General features: G+C 42.8%; 1 protein-coding gene across 7 annotated transcripts in view; it reads left to right on the top strand.

Moving 5' to 3' along the window:
• Nucleotides 1-24,589, top strand: part of NACC2 (NACC family member 2) — a 250,949-nt gene that overhangs the window by 115,629 nt on the left and 110,731 nt on the right. The window contains exon 1 of one of the 7 annotated variants that reach the window (XM_073599631.1): nt 13,933-14,051. The exons of 4 other annotated variants lie outside the window; for them this stretch is intronic. The gene's annotated coding sequence lies outside the window, so the exon portion shown is untranslated. Of the gene's footprint in view, nt 1-13,932; nt 14,090-24,589 lie in introns of those variants that run through there. 2 more of the 7 variants (XM_073599630.1, XM_073599635.1) reach the window with 2 other exon arrangements.

Raw genomic sequence — 24,589 nt, 5'->3', positions numbered from 1 at the left:
CAGATTTAGATAAACTAACAAATTGAAGCTGAACTCCCACTAATACTTTATAAGCAGCTGCAGCAAACAGACTTGTTACTTTTGAAATAAAGGTTTTACATGAATGAAATTTGGATCATTGCAAGCACCTCTGTCAGTAGTAAATGGTTTGTCTCATCCCTCTAACTTCTACTACTGCAGGACAGCTTGTCCTTTTGAAAATGAAGACTTCCTGGCCAGATTACCAGGTGAAAATACAGGAAAGAAATACTAAAAAAGAAAGCTAATGCAGCCATCACATCTAAGAATTGTTAAGCTGCAATATAATGTTTGCTTTTGTGTTTAAAGCGGAGTTCCATCCATTTAAAAGTCAGCTGTTGACTTTTAATAATCAGACACTCACCCGTCCCACGGTCCAGCGATGCGGGCACATGAAGCCTCACTTCTCTCCCCCATCCTGTCCGTGGCGCCGGCATTCTAACTGTGGACGCCCGGCCGTGGCTTCACTGCGCATGCGCACTGTGAATGGCCGGGCAATCTTCTGGGACCTGTGACGTGTCCCAGAAGATTGCAGGGAGGGAGGGGGAGAGGTGATCTTCCTTCCGGCTCCGCGGTGCCAGGGGAGGAAGTGGGAGCTGGATGCCTCTAAAAACAGGGTCCCCCCCCCCCCCAAAAAAAAAAAAAAAAATTACATGCCAAATGTGGCATGTCAGGGGGTCACCAACACTTAAAGCGGAAGTTCCATTTTTGTGTGGAACTCCGCTTTAATACTGCTTGAAGAAACACATGATTGGTTATGGTATTGACCCTGTTTTCTTCATCTGGTGTATAGCTGTGTTTTTAAAAGTTGACATGCCCTTGACCTGATACAACCCTTTCTTATGGCCTTCATTCCTTTTATTACTATGACAAAGTTACAGCAAATTAATCCAGAACTACCATTGGAAGCAGCATACTGTCTGTTTTCTATTGGATTCCAGCAGCTGACATCATGGCGATGAGAAGAAATAGCTGCATAAAACTTGAGCTTCAGAGAGTCTTGGGATTCGTCTCAGTAGCCCTAGGCACGTTTGTACATGACCTTGATCTAGGTTATACATGGTTACATTCCTTTCTTTATGTATTTATTTCTTTTCTTATCCAGCACCTCTGCATAGGGCTCAGGATGGCACATTGGGATCTTGACATGCATTCCAAAATCGAATTTGGCCAGTGCCAGAAGAAGCAGACAAATAAAAAAAACGTGTCTGTGGCTAAACAGAAGCAAGACATTAGACAGATCGCCTGTATAATGTGTCATAAACAGTTCCTTGTTGCTTACAAAGGCGAACAAGGTAAACACAGCTGCCTTGGTGATGTGCTGACAACAAAGCGCGGCCATAACCCAGACTGTCAATGTAAGAAGGTGCTGGGGACATGAGGATAAAATGCTCAGAGCCCTTGGAATTTTTTCCCTGACTTGACTTTCAAAACAGAAGAAAATTCTCTGCTTCACAATGCAGTATCAAACTTTTGTAGCTGCTTGACATTGTTTCTTCTCCTTGAAAGCCTGGTGCTGAGAAAAAAGAAAAAAAAAAACTTGACAAACTTTTCTTTTGTTATTTGTAATAAAAATGTGATTGGCTGGTGATTGAACAAGGAGACAGTGTGGCCAATAAGTAAATGATTTTCTTTGGTCTGGAGTTTGTTGCGGGTCAGACCAACCAGAGACTTCTTGGTCAGAGGAGCCCACTGTAAAAATCAATCACCTTTGTTCACTTTTTATTTTTCTTCTAAAGTCCAGCTCCCCTATGTACCAATATAGCATTAATGTACTTCTTTAATAAAACACCTTTCCATTTATTCTACACACGCTTACCACACTCTCTTCATGGCTGCTTAACCAGCCTCGGAAGGATTTACCCCCTTAATGACCAGGCCATTTTTTGCGGTACGGCACTGCGTCGCTTTAACTGACAATTGCAAGGTCGTGCAACGGTGTACCAAATATAATTGTTGTCCTTTTTTTCCCACAAATAGAGCTTTTTTTTGGTAGTTTTTGATCACCTCTGTGTTTTTTATATAAAAAAAAAAGGCTGACAATTTGGAAAAAAAAAATATATATTTTTTACTTTCTGCTATAATATATATCCAAAAAAAACTATAAAAAAAATCATCATCATCAGTTTAGGCCAATATATATTCTGCTACATATTTTTGGTTTAAAAAAAAAATCACAATAAACGTATATTGATTGGTTTGAGCAAAAGTTATAGCGTCTACAAAATAAGGGAGAGATTTATTTCATTTTTTTTTTTTTTTTTTTTTACTGGTAATGGCGGCAATCTGCAATTTTTATCAGGACTGTGACATTGCAGCGGACAAATCTGACACCACGTGACACTTTTTGTGGACCAGTGACAGTTAGTTATCAGTACTAAAAAAAATACACTGATTAATGTATAAATGACACTGGCAGGGAAGGAGGCTAACACTAGGGGGAGATCAAGGGGTTAACTGTGTTCCCTGGGTGGGTTCTAACTGTGTGGGGGCTGGGCTCACTGGGACAACATAGAGATCGCTGTGCCTGATCACTAGGAACAGCAGATCTTCATGTTGTCCCCTGTCAGAATGGGGTACCGCCTTGTTTACAGATCCCCGTTCTGCCTCTCTGTGCAGTGATTGCGACCTATTGCATGAAACTACGTACAGGTACATTGTTTTGCGCAATAAAGCCGCCCTGACACAGTATATGTGTGGTGGGCGGTGGTTAAAAACACTTATCCATTACTTCTGCCTTACTTCCTGGTCAGACTTTAGGTCTTGACACTGTAAGGAGTTGACCAGCTGAGGGTAGATGATGCAGGGAGTGTGCTAGTGAAGTCGTTGGTGTCAGTGGGAGGAATAGTGCCCCATTGTTGGTGTCAGTGGGAGGAATGGTGTCAGATCATTGGTGTTAGTGGGGGGGAATTTTGCCCATTTTTGGTATCGGTGTATGAAATCATGCCCCAAGGGCCAGATAAAAACAGGCCACAGTTTGGAGACCACTGTATTATACTATTCAGTCCCTTGAAAAAGTATTCATACCCCTTGAAATTTTCCACATTTTGTCATGTTACACCCAAACACGTAAATGTATTTTATTGGGATTTTATGTGATAGACCAACAAAAAGTGGCACATAATGTGCAGTGTAAGGAAAATGATAAATGGTTTTCAAAATGTTTTACAAATAAATATCTTAAAAGTGTGGCATGCATTTGTATTCAGCCCTCTTTACTATGATACCCCTACCTAAAATCTAGTGGAACCAATTGCTTTCAGAAGTCACCTAATTAGTAAATAGAGTCCACCTGTGTGTATTTTAAACTCAGTATAAATACAGCTGTTCTGTGAAGCACTCAGAGGTTTGTTAGAGAAACCCTTAATGAGCAAACAGCATCATGGAGGCCAAGGAACACACCAGAAGGGTCAAGGATAAATGAAATGTGGAGAATGAAAAAAGGAAAGAAGGTTTGGGACTTTGTATGAGGCCAAAAACATGTGCCTCCATCCCCAACATTCGAGGTATATAGGAGCAAGATTTGGGACTTTTATATGAAACATGCAGCAAGGGAGGCCAACCAGCATAGTAACACCTGGTGGGTATACCATAGATTGTAACCATATATTTTGCATAGTAACATAATACATCCAACATGATAAAATAAGTTATGGAATAAAGTTTCATTATTCTAATACATAATAGAATAGTAACATATTGGCATAGCAACATAATGGTTTTGCAATAATAACATCATAGGACCGTCAAGTTTGTCGTGTGCCGCCACAATAAAAAGTGTACTTTAAATGATAGAATCCAATAGAACATATTGTTGGTAAGTTAAAAATTTAAAGCGACTCATGTGATTGGGCATGTAATTGCCATCATCCCTTTTAACTTGAAAAAGTATGTTAAACCTCTATTGTGGTATTTTTAAGGCAATAAACAGTGTTTTTGAAAAAAATAATTTATTATGTAGATAGAAAAATTTCCATAAAAATCTCAAACATGTTACATACAAGTATTTAAAACATTGTATATTGAAAAAGGGAGATACAGTGATACTTTAATCCAACGCGTTTCAATGGGTCATGATATATAGAATCTTCATCAGGGATATTGTATCACTATCTATAGGAAATGAAAAATACAGCATTTTAGGATTACATGTAGGGATCACATTCAATGCACATAGATGTTATCCATAAGTATACAAAAATAATGACTTACTTTAAAATACATGATTGATCAAATAGCAGGTGCATTCCCCATAATATCAGCAAAGCAGGTCCAAAAATCACATAGTGAACCCTAGTTCTCTACAGGACGGCCGGATATAGTATCCAAAAATTGTTTGGCGCTTAAAAAGCACTACAAATGCTGTGCAAATATAAAGAAAAAAAATCAGGGCAAGGCAAAAATTGTCCTTAATTACCATAGGCAAAAAAACGAGACACTTACTCTGCAGATAGAACCTAATTCAGGTCCTCTGGCACTGGGAAATCTTGCACAGGCACTCCGATAGTAATTTACCTCTTTCAGCTATCTAGCTGAGGAGGGGAATGGCGCCATTCGCTGTCTTCAGTGTCCTCTTGTATGCTGTTCCGTGTGTCGTCGGAAGTTATTGAGGTATGAGAAAAAAGGGGCATCTAATAGCTTGACGCGTTTCGTGGCTAGTGCGCCACTCTTCAGCAGCAGATAAATGTCTATAAAAATGTTAAAAAAAAAGAGTATTAACTTGAGTAGTCAATTCTTGAGTAAAGAATATTAACTTGAGGGAGAATACAGGAGTAAATCCCCCGCTCATACTTACAAACCAACCATGAGTCTGGGCATAAGCATTGGAAGGCGAGGGCCGGCCAGGCAAGTTGTGGAGAAGTTTAAAGGAGGGTTAGGTTATAAAAAAAATATCCCAAGTTTTGAACATCTTACAGAGCACTGTTTAATCTATCATCTGAAAATGGAAAGAGTATGGCACAACTGCAAACCTACCAAGACATGGCCATCCACCTAAACTGACAGGCCGGGCAAGGAGAGCATTAATTAGAGAAGCAGCCAAGAGGCCCATGGTAACTCTGGAGGAGCTGCAGGGATCCACAGCTCAGGTGGGAGCATCTGTCCACAAGACAACTATTAGTCGTGTACTCCACTAATCTGGCCTCTATGGAAGAGTGGCAAAAAGCCATTGTTGAAAGAAAGCCATAGGAAATCCCATTTGCAGTTTTGTGAGAAGCCATGTGGGGGACACATCAAACATGTGGAAGAAGGTACTCTGGTCAGATGAGACCAAAATGTAATGTCGTCCTGCTGACGAAGTCCCGCCTACGGATGTAAGGCTTATGGGGGAGGAGCTACGTACTGACGTCACCCGCGGCCATCTTATTGGTTTTACTTGTAACCTGAACGCTCGATGCATGCACTTGGCTCAAGTGATTTGTAAGTCTTTTATTGCTTTTTACCAATTAAAATGGAAGATTACAGAGAGCACTAGATTCTCTTTTATTTTATTGCATACCGTGGGGAGATCTTCTTTTCCATCGTAAAGTGATCATCTCTGTTGCCACTGACTGACCGCTGGACTACTAAGGTTTCCCATATGGGAAGGCGTTTTTTAGACCTGTGGGTCAAAGATATGAGTTGAGCGGCTGCGGATGTCTGTGGGGGATGGGCTGGACTCACACTGACACTTGCATGCTTTATATTTGGATGCACTTCCTCATCACAGTGGCATATTTTATGTTCATCATGAAATGTTTATTTATGGACTTTTAAAAAAGATGTCTTATACTGATTAGTTATTTTGCTCTGCACTACTTTGAGTTTTATGTATTATTAAGGTGTTGTGTGTTGACCTAAAGGCTACTTTCACACTGTGGCAGTTTTCAGGCGCATGCAGTGTGTTTTTGCACACTGGGGCGGTGCGCTTTTGGGACGTTGCGAAAAGTCCTGCAAGCAGTATCTTTGGGGCGGTTTGAGAGTGCTGTAATTAGTGCTTCCAAAACGGCCTGCCCATTAAATCCAATTGAGAATCTGTGGCAAGACTTGAAAATTGCTGTTCACAGATGCTCTCCATTCAATCTGACAGAGCTTGATCTATTTTAGAATGGGCAAACATTTCACTCTCTAGATGTACAAAGCTGGTAGAGACATCCCCAAAAAGACTTGCAGCTGTAATTGCGGCGAAAAATGATTCTACAAAGTATTGACTCAGAGGGGCTGAATACAAATGCACGCCACACTTTTTACATATATTTATTTGTAAAAAAAATTTTAAAACATTTATCCTTTTTCTTCCACTTCACAATTATGTGGCACTTTGTGTTGGTCTATCACATAAAATCCCAATAAAATACATTTACATTTTTAGTTGTAACATGACAAAATGTGGAAAATTTCAAGGGATATGAATACTTTTTCAAGGCACTGTAAGTGCCAGTTATTAGCAGAAAACATCTAAAATGTAATGTTTTGGTGGATAATTTGCACACACCAGTAGAATGAAAGCAATAGATTTTCTTAAAGCAGATCTCCAGCTTAAAATGACCAGCAGATTAAAATAAAAGGCAGCTCTTACAATATTCACATCTTGTCTGGTGATGCACCACGCAAACTGCTGATTTTTTTTTTTTTTTTTTACATTTTTAAGGTTGAATGGTTGCCTGAGGCCAGGCTGTTATGCACACTCTGTGTCATCATGCCACCTTCCCTTCAATTATACCAAGACTAAAGAAAATCCCAAGTACTTTCAGATATAGGGAGCACATGACTTGCTCTTCTTCCACCCATGTGACAGTTCTGGTGCTTGGAGACTGGCTGTTCGGGACAGGTATACAGCACTCTCACATAGGTATAAGGACAGAGTCATCATCCCTAAGTAAGCTTGTCTTGGGGCATGTAAGTTTGCAGAGAGCAGTAGTTAAATGATTATTATGACTTTTTAGAATTTGTTACAAAAAAAGTTTAACGCCATTTATGAAATAAAGGGATAGAGGTGCTAGCTAAACCAACCAACGGCCATCTTTTTTGTAGAAGGAAACCGGCAATGGTATTTGATGGATGACAGAAATTTGAAGAGATTCCTCCATGTTTTCCCCTTGTTGACAAGTCATGTGCAGTAATATTAGCATTTGGTATATTTAGCTTGGCACAGCCAGTTCTCTGTAAAACTGGTAATCTAATTATTAGGGCCTGGGAATGGCGTGACACTGAGCAACAGATATAGAAATCCACGATTCTCTTGTGGTGCCTCGAAGGTGACTGGATGTATATTTATAAAGAGGAAAAATATCTTCACTTAAAGGGGTTGTAAAGGTAAAAATTTTTTCACCTTAATGCATTCTATGCATTAAGGTGAAAAAACTTTTGACAGTACCGCCGCCCCCAGCCCCCCCGTTTTACTTACCTGACGCCTCGAATCTTCGCTCCTCGTCCTCGTCAGCTTCATTGCAGCTCAGCCTGGTCGCTGATTGGCTGCAGTGGATGGATTGAAAGCAGCGCAGCCATTGGCTCGCGCTGCTGTCAATCACATCCGATGACGCGGCGCGCCGGGGGGCGGGGCCGAGTGATACAGCGAGCGGCTATAGCCGCCGGCTGTATCACGGGAGCGCGCCCGCAAGCACTCACCACCGTGCGAGGGAGCTCGCATGAAGGTGGTAAATGCTTGCGGGGAGGAGCTGAAACAGCCGCCGAGGGACCCCAGAAGACCAGGTTCGGGGCCACTCTGTGCAGAACGAGCTGCACAGTGAAGGTAAGTATAACATGTTTGTTATTTTAAAAAAAAAAAAAAAACAACTTTACAACCCCTTTAAAATTCCTCCACTTCTGTTATGAAACCTACACAGTTTGTAGACTTGAGATGATCATTGCTTAGATCGCTTCTGGTCAAATTGTACAAGCCCTATATTTAAGGCTCAGTTAGCAAATGTTTGTACATATCCATCAGTTGACTGCTGTCTGGTTAGAGGACAAGGTTGCTGTCAAAAAGAGACAATCTATCCAACCTGTGCCATTGAACTTTGGGCCTGTGTTGATTCAATCAGTTTAACACTTCTGAGATCATTCAAAATGCATTGACAGGTGCATTTGGTCTGCAGTTGACCTTCTTCTGACCTGCAGTTGACCTGTTTCAAGAGGATTTTCCATTGCATAACCCACTTAAAGTGATTGTAAAGGAATTAAAAAAAAAAACTTCTCTATACTTACCTGCTCTGTGCAATGGAATTGCACAGAGTGGCCCGAACTGCCTCTTCTCTGGTCCCCTGCTGGCACTCCTGGCTTCCTCCTCTCTGTCCAGTGTGCCCACAGGAAACTGCTTCCCTTGGGGGCACTCATGCATGCTCGCTCCTGAGCCCTGCTGCTGTGTCCATCGACACAGCGAGACTTGGCCCTGCTCCCCCTGCTCCCTTATCACTGGCTTTGATTGACAGCACTGGGAGTCAATGGTGCCCAGTGCCCCAGCAAAGCCAGTGAGACACGGAATTGAGGGGAGAGAAGCGCTGCAGACGTGCACAACGCTGGATCGAATGAGGGCTCAGGTAAGTATATAAAGGGGGGTGAGGGGCCAAAACTGATGTCTAAACATTTTTTACTTTATTGCCAGGAATTCGTTAAGGTAAAAAATGTTTAGGCTTTAGAACCACTTTAAGCACTTTCTGTCTTTCGGCTATAGCGCGGGCTGCCAGTCCTTCCGTGATCGCGCTGCTCACGCGCCCCCTGCGCTCTGTGATCATCGAGTACTTCGGACTCAGCTGATCACAGAACAGGGTAAAAGGCCAATCACAGCGACCCTTTAACACGTGATCAGCTGTTAGTCAAAGACAGCTGATCACAGAAGTAAGCAGAAGCCGGTATCGGCTTTTTTTCTATTCACGATCAGCATGAGGAGAATGGAAGAAATCCAGTAACAGGCTTCTGTTACAGGGCCCCAATCTGTGCCCACCAGTGCTGCCAATACATGCTCACCAGTGCCACCTATCAGTGCCTATCAGTGCTGCCAATCAGTGCCTCATCATCAGTCTCCCCCATCAGTGCTACCTATCAGTGCAGCCTCATCAGTGCCCATCAGTGAAGGAGAAAAATTACCTGTTTGCAAAAAATTTTAACAGACTATGAAAAAATGTGTTCTTTTTTTTTTTTTTTTTTTTGTCGGTCTTTTTTTGTTTCTTTAGCAAAAAATAAAAAACTTAGTGGTGAGTAAATACCACCAAAAGAAAGCTCTATTTGTGTGAAAAAAGAAGATCAAAATTTAGTTTGGGTACAGTGTTGCATGACCGTGGAATCGTCATTCAAAGTGCGACAGCGCTGAAAGCTGAAAATTGGCCTGGGCAGGAAGGGGGTATGAGTGCCCAGTAGACAAGTGGTTAAAGGAGTTGTAAAGGCAGAAGGTTTTTTTTATCTTAATGCATTGTATGCATTAAGATAAAAAACCCTTTTGAGTGTGTGGCAACCACCCCAGCACCCCCTAATTACTTACCTGAGTCCCATCTCTCTCCAGCGATGTCCACGAATGTCTAAGCCGTCCAGGACAATCCTCCTGATTGGCTGAGACACAGCAGCAGCACCATTGGCTCCTGTGGCGGTCAGTCAAAGTCAGTCAGCCAATCAGGGGAGAGCGGGGGCAGGGCAGGGTCGGGGCTCCGTGTCTGAATGGACACACGGAGCTATGACTTGGCTCCAGTGCCCCCATAGGAAGCTGCTGACTGTGGGGGCACTTGATAGGAGGGAGGGGCCAGGAGCAGCAAAGAGGGACCGGAGAAGAGGAGGATCTGGGCTGCTCTGTGCAAAACCAACTGCACAGAGGAGGTAAGTATAACATGTTTGTTATTTTGTTTTGTTTTTTAAAACAAGCCTTTACAATCACTCTAAATCAAAAAAAAAAAAAAACCCATCGACACAAGCCCTTAAGCTTTGTACATAAGATCAAATTTTCGGACAACCGAACGTCTGTTTTTTGTGGCATGCTAGTCTTATGTCGAAAGTGAAGAGGTTACTCACAATATGAAAATTTTCATACGACAGAATACAGCGACAGAAGTGACGTAATGTGTTGAATAGTTTTGTATGTATTTTTTTCATTTTTGAGCATGCGTAGTCTTGCTGTTGTGATTTTTTTCATACGAAATCCATACTAATGAAACGAAAATCGGACGTTGAGTTCACATCAGACAAAAATTTTATAGTCTGCACATCAAGCTTTTGTCTGACGAAAAAGCGAAATTGGCTGTCGAAAACACCGTACTAACGATCCGAATATTTGGCAGACAGCTCGTACAAATTTTTCCATCCGATTTTCGTATCGTGCGTACGGGCCTTTAGAGAGAAAAACATTCCTGATTGTGGATCATAAGCAGAGTGGACTGTCTGAGTGCTGTCTGATCCTGTCATGAATGCTTCTGTTAACGACAGGCACCTTAAAGGAAATAAGGAAATCTATGGAGGGGGAAATATAAAGACTGCTATAGTGGACCTCTGGCCTCCCCCTCAAAATGCTAATAACTTGACTGTCTTGGCTAAAATATTTTGAAACTCAGAGCGAGTAAGCAAATCAAAGTAATTTATAAAGCCTTGATCTGTATACGTGTTTCAGGTGGTTGGCCAAGACCGGCATTATGGCCAGACAACTAGCATTTTCAGGAGGTCAGCAAAGGAAGCCTACATATTCCTAGAGTACAGTTTTTTTTTAAAGTTCCCCGTTCCACTCCTTTTTGTGTTTGTAGCCAAGTCCTGGGCCTCTCCAGGCCTAATGGTGACCTCCAGAGTTAGGGACAGCTGACATCCTTCTATGTAGAGTGGGTTACGAGGCATGGTGGGTGCAATGCAAGGTAGATTTATGGGTGCCGGACACTTCTTGAATTCAAAGAGATTTATTTTCTCTTAAACAGAACTGTGGGAGAGAGGATTAGAGCCAGGACACCCTTTAGCAGTTGCAATGTTAATTGGCAGACTCCGAGATATCTACAGGTAGACAGCCATGCAGGGAGAGGCATCCAGCAAGACACCACCATCTGCACGAGTAGGATCGCTGTTTCCTATGGCAACAGTCTTGTAACAGTTTCTAACACAAGTTTTAACGAACTCCTTTACTTTCTCTACAATCTCCTCTTGTAGATCACTCAACTGAGCTTCCAGTCTTTCTCACTAGACTTGCTGATCCACTGCCACTGAATCCCCTGAGCTCTTCCAATCTTCTCACACAATATCTTCCTCAAGCGTCACCCCGCTGGCCTGGTTGGTCCCTGGCTTGACACACAATGCTGCTCTGCAAGCATCGCCTCCACGGGCTGGGTCCCTGGCTTGGCGTCTACTGAAGATTCCCAATTCTTTACCGTCCCCGGTTGGTGAGAACACAGCTACTCACAGTGGTCCCTGGTAACAAGGTAGATGATCCATTAGTGGCGACAGCTTCCCCTCTACCTTCGACCATGACAGGTTCTGCCGGCAGAGCCGTCTCTTCTAGTTGGACCACAAGCTGCAGTCCCAACCCTACACTTCTCTCTTGGTTTTGGATAGGCCCCTCAGACAGCCTAGCAGCCAGATGGCCCCGGGATAGGCCTCAGGTCTCTGGCCTAGCAGCCCGGGGCAGTACAACACACGTCCACCCAGACAGCCGTCCGATAGGCTCTCCCAGCAGGCCAAGGGACTCAAGAAAATTCCTGCCCATTGGCTGAGATACCCCATATACCCCTAATCTGTCCTTATTTACTGCCACCAGTAAAGAGAAGAGAGAAGTACAGCAATTCCAGAATTGGAGTGAAGTTAGTTGACCTCCTAGCAATTGGCCAAGGCAACTGTCACTTGGCAAATACATTTAAGACCAACCCTGCCTAAACATCAGGGTGCTACATGTTTATTAAAAGTCAGCAGCTACAAAAAGTGTAGCTGCTGACTTAATAAACACACACTCACCTGTCCCACGGTCCAACGATGTAGCCACCCGAGCCCTTGCTTCTCTCTCATGCCTCTCTGCAGCACCAGCATTGCAAGTGTGGGCACCCGGCTGTGACAGCTTGCGGCTTCACAGCCGGGTGCGCACTTCCCATGCACGAGTTGCACAGCGCCTCCCCATTGGCCAGGCAGTCTTCTGGGACCTGTGACGTGTCCCAGAAGATTCCAAGAAGGGAGGGGGAGAGGAGAACTTCAACTCAAGACGCCTAGGCGGCTCGAACGGAAGTGGGAGCAGGTACATGTGAAAACTAGGAGTGCCTTAAAGTGAAACTTGCCCTTTTGGGTGGAACTCCGCTTTAAGCTCCAAGAGGTGGAGGAAAATGTGTTGGGGGCGTGGCCTGGCTGAGTCTGCTGAGTCCAGGCTGAGGCTGCTATTTATCTCACTTCATGCACATAGGTCTACTTCATGATGTGCGGCTTATGGATCTTTTCCTTCTTTTAAGGTTGCCCACAGTAGTGAGAGGACTGTCAAAAATGCAGATGTATTCTGACCATCTGAAGTGTTTTTTATCCATGTCTGGCTACAGCTTCATGTTCTCTCTAAGGACAGGGGTACCTATCTGCCACCACATCAGCAGATCACTATCCTAAAACTGTTATATTTTCATAGAATACATTTTGAGAATTGTAAAGAATTATGGGTGTATGCCTCGTCTTGAGACATTGTGCAGGTCCATGGAAGTCATTCGTTTTTACCCATGAGTCAACTGTGCACTCAGAGCAGTTGGTTTAAAGCACAGATATATCCTAATATGATGTTTGTGCTGGAGGCTGTGCTGGACTGAGTTGATTAGTCAGTGTACTTGGGTGAGTGATTACACTGGTTACCCTTGGGGTTTGGGCTGCTGCCTTTTAGGTACTGCCTTATGGTTGCATGTAGACTTGGAAAAGTAGGAAGGAAGGAGCGCCTTATGTCCAAAGAAATGCGAGTTTGAAGATGGGTTAGAAGGCGTTTATTGAAAATTGCAGCAAGTCCATCAAGCTAATGCATTTCAGGGGAAAAAAAGACCCCCCCTTCTTCAGGGTGGAAAACTGTCAAAGTGCCAACTGCGGTTGCAGAGGCATGCTGCTGCATTTCTTTGGACACAGGGTGCTCGTTCCTTCCTACTTTCCCACAGCCTAATATTAGGAAACCATCTTCAAGCTACATGTAGCGGTTTCAAGTTTGTTGGCCATCATCAGTGCAGTGCATGGGATCCATGGCTTCTATGAAGTAGGTCTTGGAAAACAAGTCATAATAACCCAATGCAGATATTTTCTGTTTTAAGAAGTCTTCAGGCTTCAGACTCGTTATGTTTTCCTTTGGTTCTTTAGCCCACGGCTTATTGTGAAACTAGAATATGTCACAGCTGCCAGCATTTTTAAATAGTTTCAAAAGAGGTGGAATTGACCTTCTTTGCTTCAGCCAGATGGGAGATTCTCTGATAGTACCCCAGATTCCTAGAGTCTCATTAATGTCGGGCATCTCTTTAACTGACTTTATAAAATATTTTGCTTGTAAAACATCACGTCTTACTAAATAACTTGAATATAATGTTAAAAATATGACTTTCATTGCAAGCTTAACCACTGCTGGAATGCAGGAACATTTCCTAAAAATTTCCAGAAAAAATATTCTTCACAACCAGGGACTGTCACTGTAAATTAAGGACCATTGACCACCGTGCCACAGACCTGCTCTACTCGATGGGCCTTGGGAATGCCAACAGATGCAACTTTATCCCCAAAGATAACTTCAAACAGGCATATCCTTATAATTTGGCCTGTTAGTGTGGTCATGGCTTCCCGTGGGCCTACACCCTAAAATCTTCATGTTCCCATGCCTCCCTGACAGCACCAAACCCAGCTTCCAGTTTCCCAGCCTCCAGTGAGCAGCAGTCTATGCAGTAATTGAAAAGTAACGGCAACTGAATTACAGCACAGGGCTGGAGTCCAACTAATTTACTTTTTTTTTTTTTTTTCTTCTCTCTCTCCTCCTTCCCAGTCTGCATTCATTGCATCAGGCTCGGCTGGGCTCCCGCTGTACTCATGTGTGTTAATGCTGACTCACAGACCAACTTGCACAAGACAGAGAAAACACACACACACAGACGCTTCCTCCATACTAGGTAATGAGGCGAGCCAAGGCACCGAGCTGATGTCTCATGTAAGGTCCTCTCTAGATTTTCCATTCTTTTACCGGGAGGGGGGCTTCAGGTACTGTAATGGGGGATGTCGTAACCCCCTGCTGGCATTCTGCATTAACTGAGATCGATGCCATCCATGATCCCTCTTTATATTGCAGTTTGTGTAGTGCGGAGATTGTTGCCGTCTAATCAAGCAATGTCTATTTCCACGAAGAATTAACCCTGTTCTAGCCAGGCTAGACGATTAACCCTTTTCTGTGACCCTCGCTGTCTGTCCGCAGAATAAGCGACTAGCGTCCAGGATAGATTGCTATTTTGATGTCTGCGTGAAAAAGTATTGACGCATATTAACCCTGAAGTTGCTTGAGGCGATGCTTTTTGAGGGACACGGCTAGAGAGTTACAATTGGGGCTTCTGCATCTTGTACAGGATATTGAGACTGCCTGTCTGCAGCCGGGTTTTGGTGTCAGTTAGGTGCAGCCCACGTCGTCTGCGTTTTTTTTGCCTCAGCTGATCTATGGAGGGTGGAGGGGGGATAGGTGGCTGTGTCAGTTCAGGCTTTTGTGGAGTTTTGAGGTCAATGCAGCAGGATACTGCGCCTCTGCAGAAACCGACAAAGCTCAGCTGTCAATCATAGCTCTTTATCAGCCGCTGTGATTGGCAGCTCTGCCTTTCAAGCTGTGCTGCAGCAGCTGAGCGCTTTTTTGAAAGGGATGAGTAGCCTGTCTGATTAATTCCCTTCCAGACAGGAACTGCAAGAAGGAGCTGTTCTTGCTGATCCTGGCACTTTTTTTTTTTTGGAGTTTGGTGAAAAACAGCACCCCCTTCTATGATATGGCTGGTGGTGTGAAAATGAGGGAAGTTGTTAAAATGACAAGACGGGGCACTGGCGCTGTCTGTGCTGAGAACTGGTACACCACGCAGAGTTAGGGAACCTGCTGCAGTTGAGTAACTACTAGGCCCAGCATGCACTGTACATAATAGCTAAAATGTAACAATGGCAGGTTATTTAATATGGCAGCACAGCAGCTGTAATGTGCAATGTATAGTAAACCATAGCACCAAAATAGATTTTGTTATTTTGTTCTGTGTTTTCTTTGAAATCTAGGGCCAGTCCACCTTAAACTAATGTTTTAGTTATATGAAGATGCTGGTGCATTAACTTATCGTCTGATTTGGAAGGTGTCTTGGGAATTCTATGAAGAGGCTTGCATATTTCTATCTCGGGTGCTCCTTTCTTGTCTTGACCATCATAAAACCAGCAAGGGAGTCTCTCTCCCTCTGCTGCATACTTTGCAATGTAAATAAGTTAACTTTCTAAGGAGATGAAGATCCCCTCCTAATGACAATTTGGTTGGGAATTTTCAGTGCAGAGTTTTTCCACAAGAATTATAAACTGAGCCCAGAGACCCTTATAGAAAGCCGAAATATAAAATTTTACTTTTTCTGTAAATCTAAAGTGGAACTGAAGTCTTTTTAATATTATTTAGACATATAAATGAAATTATTATTTTAATGTTAAAACCACATGTGCTATTTTTTTAAAACCTGTGTATTAGGGCATAATATGGACAAGGGGCAGCCACATTTACTCATTTACAGTACATGATCTTGATCCTCAAAGGTAGGGCTGCACAATGGTTGTGCCTTGCTAATTCTCCTTTCCCCCCAGTCTAAAGCTGACTTTTTAAGAACTGGCCAAAGTTCGCCACCTGCCTAACACATCCAGTCAGATGCAGCTGCTTTTCCGATATTCTGAATGCAGTAGCCTGGCGAGTTGGATTTGTCTATCCGTTTTGCTAGCGGCTATGGCAGCCGCTAGCAATAATCGCAAGAGAATCCGGCAGGCTGGTTGTACCCAAGTTGAACAATCGATCAACTTGGTACATTCAGTCTGCACATTAACGGTTCGAATCTCATCTGGTTCCGCATTCAAAACGCGTATGGCATCAAGCCTAGGTGGCAACAAGAGGACGTTTGTCAGAAATGCTAAGCTGGTGCAGACCTAAACTAAACTAAAAAGAAAACACAGGAGGGTGCATACGCCTAATGCATTACCAGAGATTTTATTGTAGAAATGTAAAAAAAAAGACAAAAAAAAAACATGATAAACGCAAGGCACAGTCCAGTGCGTTATTCATGTGACCTGATGTGCAATGCCTCAACCCTGGCTATTTGACATAGTTACATAGTTACATAGTAGGTGAGGTTGAAAAAAGACACAAGTCCATCAAGTCCAACCTATGTGAACATGTTTCGGTAGCTTATTCCCTTACACAGAGTTAAAGCCAGCTTACGTGTTTCCAGAGCATACTACCTCCCTAGAGCTAAGGTTTAACTCTGAGGAAGGGAGTATGCTACCGAAATGTGTCAGCTAGCCAGCGCGAGGCATTGCACGTCAGGTCACACGAATCCTGCACTGAATCTGCCTAGCGTTTATCATGTGCTTTTTTTTCTTCTATCTTTTGCGAGTATTCATTTTGGCCTTTTGTTACCTACAATAAAATCTCCAGTAATGCACTAGGCGTTTACGCCCTGCTGTGTTTTGTTTTTAGTATAATTTTTTTCTCTTAAAATTTTATACTTACCTGCACAGAGTGGCCCCTTACATGCGATTCTGGGGTCCCCCCGCTGGCACTGTCTGCTCCTCCTCTTCTCCGAGTCCCTTAAAGCAAGCTGTGTGTTGAGGGGAACTCATGCAGGCATCTATGGACACACACAACATGGCTCGTCCTCACTTTCTCCTCACAGGATTTGATTGACGGTAGCAGGAACCAATGGCTCACATTGCTGCTTCCTGCCGTGTCCTGTGCAAGGGAGAGAGAGCAGTGCTGCTGCAGACAGCCACAGCGCAGGATCGAAAGAGGAACCAGGTAAGTATTTTAAGGGGGGCTGGGGGCGGGTAGAAGTCTAGCCTATTCCTTACTAAACCCAAACCTGCTCCCAATTCCTTCTAAATCCTATTTTATCTACCCTGTAAAAGGAAGTTGCTTATACTTACCGATTCTGAGAGCAATCCAGGTTGGTCACATGATCAGCTGTCAGAGGCAGCTTCAGTGTAGAAGAGGGACAGTAGACTACCAATGCCCCATAGTAAGTCTATGGGTGATGTTGGCAATCTCTCTCCTCTTCACTGAAGCCTACCTCTGGAGAGATAATGTGACCAGACCGGAGCACCCTCAGAATAGGGACGTATAATCCTCTCTCTCCTTTACAGAGTAGATAGAATTGGGTTCAGAAGGGAGGTGGGAGCAGGTTTAAGTATAGTTAGGAAGGTTGGACTTCTACTTTAATGCACAGAATGCATTAAGGTAAAAAACCTTATGCCTTTAGAGCCACTTTGACAGACAGAATCTGGATGACTGAAAACTAGATTGTTTGCAGTCTCCGATACAGTGAAAACCCTTACAATGTTACTCATAGCCAGCGACCATGTGATGTAGGCTGACTAGACTTCAGGTCACGTGAGTAAGCTCAGGAAATGTGCTCTTTTTTATTTGCAGCAAACCAATGTGATTTGGTTATGCTGTGATATGTCCTACTGATTTATGGAGATCGGTCAGGAGCCTTCTCCCTTTTGCCATTGCTGCTCCTTCTCACTGACATGTGCCCCAGCTACACTTTATCACAGTCCTTTCACAGACTTCAGCTGGGTGTCTGGTTCATTCATCATTAAAGTAAGTGTCAAATAGCGGCACAGTGGTGTAGTGGGTAGCACTCTCACCTAGCAGTAAGAAGGGTCGCTGGTTCGAATCCCAACCATGACACTACCTGCCTGGAGTTTGCATGTTCTCCTTGTGCCTGCGTGGGCTTCCTCCGGGTACTCCGGTTTCCTCCCACACTCCAAAGACATGCTGGTAGGTTAAGTGGATCCTGTCTAAATTGTCCCTAGTATGTATGAATGTGAGTTAGGGACCGTAGATTGTAAGCTCCTTGAGTGTAGGCACTGATGTGAATGTACAATGTATATGTAAAGCGCTGCATAAATTGATGGCGCTATATAAGTACCTGAAATAAATAAATTAAATAAATAAATAATAGCCCCTCTTCCCTGCCCACTCCAAGTCATTATCAGCAGTGCAGCAAATAAAGACCTGCACAGGTTGGGTTGTTCGCTGAGTATTGCTGTCTATAAATGGACAAGTAAAGCGATTTCTTTGGAACTTACCCTGGGAGAGCAAGGTCCTCCTATCACACAAGTGGAAGTGCGATGATTCTCCGCCTATTGTCAGTGACATATGCTGATGTGGTGGAGGCTGATCCTAGGGGTGCAACATAGATACTGTCATTGGGAGTTAGCTAAGAGAGGGCAATAGTGTCACCTGGTGGAGTGTACTGATGTTCTATGGAGAACATTGTTGTGAATTTGCAAGACTGAGTTTTAGTAGCCATGTTTACTCATCACATAACAAGTCAGTCAAGCTGTACCACATCTTCGCTGCAAAAATTGTTGCCCTATTATCAGGCAGTGGGCATTTATGCTGAAAGGGAAGATCCAAGCTGAGACTGGCTGATCTCCTTTAGCATAAAGGCACACACCCAGGCATTTTGGTCACGTAACTTGGACCCTGGAGTAGCACTTTGTGTACAAAAGATATTTCATAGAATCGGTGCCTTTAACTTTAAAGTGAAATCCAGGCAAGTTGAAGGGGTATCTTGATGCTTTACAAATCGTTTGTTTATCAGACTGTAAAATGACCCTATATATTGGCATGGGAATAAGATTTGGGGGAGGAAATCGATTTATCTGACTAGTGGTCCTGGTCCACACGGACATATAAGAGCATTATATTATAAATATGGATCTGGTGGCAGCGGGCTGAAAGGTCTTGTCCTGATAGTATTTGGTTCTACATCATCTTTCTAAAATGTATCTGGGCACTTCCTCTTTGTGCTTTAGGGGGCTATGGTCAGCCCGGCACAATGTTTCATAACTGGTGGTCATGTGCTAAGGTTCGTCGGTTCTGGAGTTCATACACTGATCTATTCCGTGACACGTGTAAACATAGTAAAGGATCCTAAAGTGGCCTTCCTCAATGAGCCGGTTGCCAAAATCCCTAGACATACCCAGACTCTCATTTATTTTATGTTTCTTGTGGCGAAAATCGCTATAGCGGTTGCCTGGAAGAAACTGATAGTAGACTTGGCGGTTATGAAACGTAAGCTGACCTGGATCATGTTACATGAAAAGCTGGTTTGATCGTGTTTGGGATCCTTGGCTTAAATACCTCCAACCTTCGGACACTTGAAGAGTGTGGGTCAGGGCAGTGGGCTCTCTGACGGACCTCTCTTTTTTTTTCCTCTTCCCTTTTTCTTATCTACTTTAAACTTTTATGGTTTCCATATTTGCTATTTGGTATGGAGTACTTAGAAGTGATTGTGACCCACATGGGCTGGCTGGTGGGTTATGGAAATTCTGAGCTATTTTTTTTATATGTCGCCTGCCTGGGCTTTCCGAGTGCCTTGATAGGGTGGTTTATCTCTGTGTGACAGACAAGTTTTTGTGTTTAATTATTGATTGAAGTTGATATTACGATACGCTAGTTTGCTGGTTATGCCTGCCATTGATATATTGATATCAATTGTTAGAGAGTAGTGAGGCGCAGACAGTTAACTCAATCTAACCAATATGTGAGGTGAACTCTTGTGATAAGTAAACCTAGTTAATCTCTCCTAATAGATAACCATCAAAATAAATATAAATATAAAGTGACTTCAGTGCATAAACCAATTGAACGTTACTAGATGTAACCTGAAGGCTAAAAGCAATCACTCTGTGATGCCCCTAGTCATCCAGCGATTGCAACACTCTTCACACTGTGTTAAATCAGCAGCAATAGAAAATAGGTGTATAAACATGCAATATAAATAATGATCCCAAACATGTAATAAAAGTGATCCTAGTGCATTATTAATAACTTGTGTCTCAAGGCTGGACACCTAACACACAAATCTAAACAACAATACAATGGTGCATGTCCATCGATACAAGTTCTTATATAAAAAGTCCTTTTTGTGAGGTAGTGCACAATATCCCCACACCCTTAGTGGTGATTATTCATAATATAGGTGACAATCTTGCTCCCACATCACCTCCGAGCTCTCTAGCCTCTCACCTCAGGTAAGTATTAAATCAGTATAGCCTATGGTTCCTTGGATGGTGTACTGGCATGTAGTCACCTCTTGGGGTTCTCTATAGTTGTTTCCGATGATCTGCTCTCACATATGTTGTGTCTCTTTTTCTCCCAGGGGGTTCCCTCTAATGTCTCTAATGTCCTCTAAAAGGGGTATATATAAAGGAAGAAGAGCGCTCTCGTAGTGTAGTAACTTAAATTAAATTGAAATCATAACATCATACAGTGCACTCACGTTAAAAAGCAGAGTAATGGCGTATATTCACGAGCTCCGAGCTTGTTCCACAATCGGGTCACTTCTGGTATGCCTCCACTCACGCCCTACACGTTACATCACGGTCACGTAACTTCATCAGGGGATAGTGGGGGACAAGGGAAGCGTGTTTATATAGTGTGCTACAGTCATTGTTTGCAGCCATTTTCCTGTAGTCCTATATATTGATATCACCCACCTGCACTGTGGGACCTTATCTTATCTCTATTTTGATACTTTTGTTTGTGTGCGTATATCCTCTCCCTTTTTTTCATAGAACCTTAAAATATTGAAGTAGAAATCCAGGCAAAGCTGTTAAACACACAGTTGTAACACAAATAATAATACGGTTCACACCAATTGTTTGCAAAGCACTTTACAAAATAAAAGGAGACTGTGTAGTTTCAATTAATTCAAACACAAGAAGGTTAAAAATAGAACTATAGGCAAAACCTTTTTTTTTCATTTTGGACAAAGTAAGGGAAGGTCATAACCCCTGTCAGTTTATTTTTTGCCATCTGTGTTCCATTGGAGGAGATATCGCTTCACTTCCTGTCCCTTAGCCAAAACAGGAAGTGAGAGTTGATTCCTGTAAATTAAGGGAATCCCTTGTGGACCCCCAGGTCACCAGAACTTGTGTCCCTTTTGGAAAATTTTCTTTCTATTACTTTTCTGAGGACAGTCCAAAATGAGCGATTTTCTTTTATTTTCACTTTCAATGATAATGGCAAACATGACAAACAGAGAGGATGAATCTCCTTAACCGCTTGCTGACCAGCCGCCGTCATACTGCGGCAGGTTGGCATGGCTGCGCAAATCGCCATAGGTGTATGTCGGTCACTTTAAAATCGATAGGGGGCGCGCGTGATGACGGAGCCGATGCGCATGGCCGGCGTCCACCCGCAATCGCTCCTCAGACAGAGAGCCAGAATGGGGATCTGTCAATGTAAACAGACATATTCCTGTTCTGACAGGGGAATAGAGAGAGATCTGCTGTTCCTAGTGATCAGGAACAGCGATCTCTCTCCTCCTCTAGTCAGTACACTCCCCCCACAGTTAGAAACGCCTTCCTAGGGAACACTTAACCCCTTGATTGCCCCCTAGTGTCAACCCCTTCCCTGCCGGTGACATTTATACAGTAATCAGTTGCTATTTTTAGCTCTGATTGTACATATTGGTCTAAACTTATGAAGACATTTTTATTTTTTAAATTTTTTGGGGTATATTTATTATAGCAAAAAGTAAAAAATATTGTTTTTTTTTTTCAAATATGTCACTCTTTTTTTGTTTATAGCGGAAAAAATAAAAACTGCAGAGGTGATCAAATACTACCAAAAGAAAGCTCTATTTGTGGGAAAAAAGGGCATAAATTTTGTTTGGGTACAACGTCACACGACCGCGTAATTGTCAGTTAAAACAACACGGTGCCGTACCGCAGAAAATGGCCTGGTCATTAAGGGGGCAAATCCTTCCAGTCCTTAAGTGGTTAATGGGGGCACAGACAGCAATAAAGACCTGACAGGGGTTCTAATCCTTCTCCACTCTATCCAAAACTTTAGAAAAAAGTTGTACTTTAAGTCAATGGCTGCCAGCGCTGATTGGATGTGGTTCGGATGCAGGTCTGTTCGACAGAAGCCGGTCGTAACACTGGCTTCTGTCAAACAGACAGGTGCATGGAGCGAAAGTCACCTGGTTCCTGCTGAACTGGCTGATTCCGTCTGATTTTCGGCCTGTCTGAAAAACACAGAAAATATAACAGAATCGGTTGTCACATCTCCAGTGGCACCTTTTTTCGGGTAGAAACAACCACTGATGTGTTCTGTCCCACTTACATACTGTATATTTTTTATGTATTGTATCCAACTGCATCAGGTTATTATTGTTCAGTAATATGCTGGAATCTAGTGGTGACTTGGGGCAACTGCAACTTATTTGTGATTTAGTATCGCCTCTGTCCTCCCCTCCTGTTTAGTGCAATTTAGTTCAGTCCAAGCTAGACCCTCCAAGTTTCTTTCATTTGCCCTCAGTCAGTGTTAGTACTTGGGAGAGACAGGGCTTAGGAAAGTCATCATCGTCTTAGACCCCTTTCACGCCGAGGGCGTTTTGCAGGCGCTACAGCGTTAAAAATAGCGCCTGCAATCCGTCCTCAAACAGCTGCTCCATTGTTTCCAGCGTGAAAGCCCTCTGGCTTTCACACTGGAGCGGTGTGCTGGCAGAACGTCAGGAAAAGTTCTGCCAGCAGCTTCTTTGGAGCCGTGAAGGAGCTGTGTGTGTACCGCTCCTCCACCGCTGCCCTCTATTGAAATCAGTGGGGCAGCGCTGGGATACCGCCAACAAAACACCGCTATTGCGGCGCATTGCGGGCGGTTTTAACCCTTTCTCGCCTGCTAGCGGGGAGTAAAAGTGCCCAGCTAGCGGCCGAAATGCGCCACAAATCCTAAAAATAGCGGCGTTTTACCGCCGATGCTATGGGCGGCTCAGTGTGAAAGGGGTCTTACATTTCAAAAGACCGGTAAGAATCCTCTGTACTGTAATTGTTTCAAACAAAATTACGTTGGATTTAACTTCTGTGTCTTATTGAAGAGTTAAGCCTCCTGTGGATGGTGCCAAGTCAGCAGCCATGACTGTACTGTTCAGACAGACTGGGTCTAAGAAGTTATGTCAATGCATAAGTGGTATATGCAAAAATTGAACAAAAAGTTCCGGATGGCCTCACTCAATGAAAACAATTTCTTTATTGTTATAATAAATCCAAAAAAAAAAGCAAGGATAAAACCACCAACGCGTTTCACACCGTTATAGCAGGTAAGTTCATAGCTAAGTTTTAAAATAATGACAAAGACATATATATATATATATATATATAGGCAAAACCATAAATCGGTGTAATTAGGCATGGTATACGCCCTCTACAGGTGACACAATGCTCTCAGTTGATGTAAAGGGGAGTCAGCTGGACTTCTCTCTCACATAATCACAAGGATGACTCTTCAAACAAAAATAAAAGTAAAAATAAAGGAAAACTTGCCAAACCCATAAGATGTATATGAATAAAGACCAAAAATTTAACGTTGATGCATGCTTAATGTAATTAAACCACCTGAACAGGTGGAAAATATCCCACTCAAGAAAGTCTTCTAAAAACAAGGAATTGTTTAAAAAAACTTTCCATAAACATATGTGTGCATATATGTATATGTACTTTGATAAAAATGCCTGTAGAGTTTCCTGGAAGAAACACCTGTGCATGCCTAGCATTAGACTTCTCATATAAACATATAAATATATAATAATAATAAAAAAATGATATAAATATTGCTCTTGCGCATGCACAGGTAGGTGAACCCAAATTCTGACAAAAACCCCACAGGCAATCAGGATTCCCATCACACAGCACAGCATGAAAACACTGCTATTGACCCCATGACAAAAAGACCAGATAATTGCATGCAGACCAAACTTTCAGCCGCAAACCACATGTTCATGGTTATGATTCAATCAATTAGGTACATATATGCAATATACCTCCTGCAGATATCAAGATCACCTATCAAACACACATATTACAGCATAAACTGTAGAAAGAATGAATACATGCAAGGAAGCAGATAGACGTAATCATGTCAGGAAGAAACTGTCAAAGACATATGGATAGAAACATTCTATGGGATGGTGGGAGAGGTCCCGCATCTTTGCATGTGGTAGTCCCCTTTGAGCACATACACTATTTTATGGTCACTACATAGATGACCTGATACTTATCGATTCAGAAGAAGCTGATAGTCTGGAAAAGTTGTTAGCTTATCTAAATGACAATGACCTTAATTTGAAGTTCAAAGGACACAATAGTCCAATGTCAATCGATTTTTTGGATGTGGGAGATAAAATTCTCACCAGCCTTTTCAGAAAATCTACAGCAGGGAATGCACTTTTACGAGCAGACTCCAACCATCCAAAACATACCCTGTGGGGGATACCAGTGGGCCAATTTTTGTGTCTCAAACGAATCTGCAAAAATGACAAAGAATACATACAGAAATCAAAAATCATGTTTTCTCGTTTTAAGGAAAGGGGTTATTCTGACTCCATACTAAACAAAGCGATTAATATCGCTAGCAAAACACCAAGAGAAA

Source organism: Aquarana catesbeiana, linkage group LG09, assembly GCF_042186555.1.
Source record: "Aquarana catesbeiana isolate 2022-GZ linkage group LG09, ASM4218655v1, whole genome shotgun sequence".
Lineage (NCBI taxonomy): Eukaryota > Metazoa > Chordata > Amphibia > Anura > Ranidae > Aquarana > Aquarana catesbeiana.
Note: the sequence above shows the minus strand (reverse complement) of the source record. Positions and strands in the feature narration are given on the sequence as shown.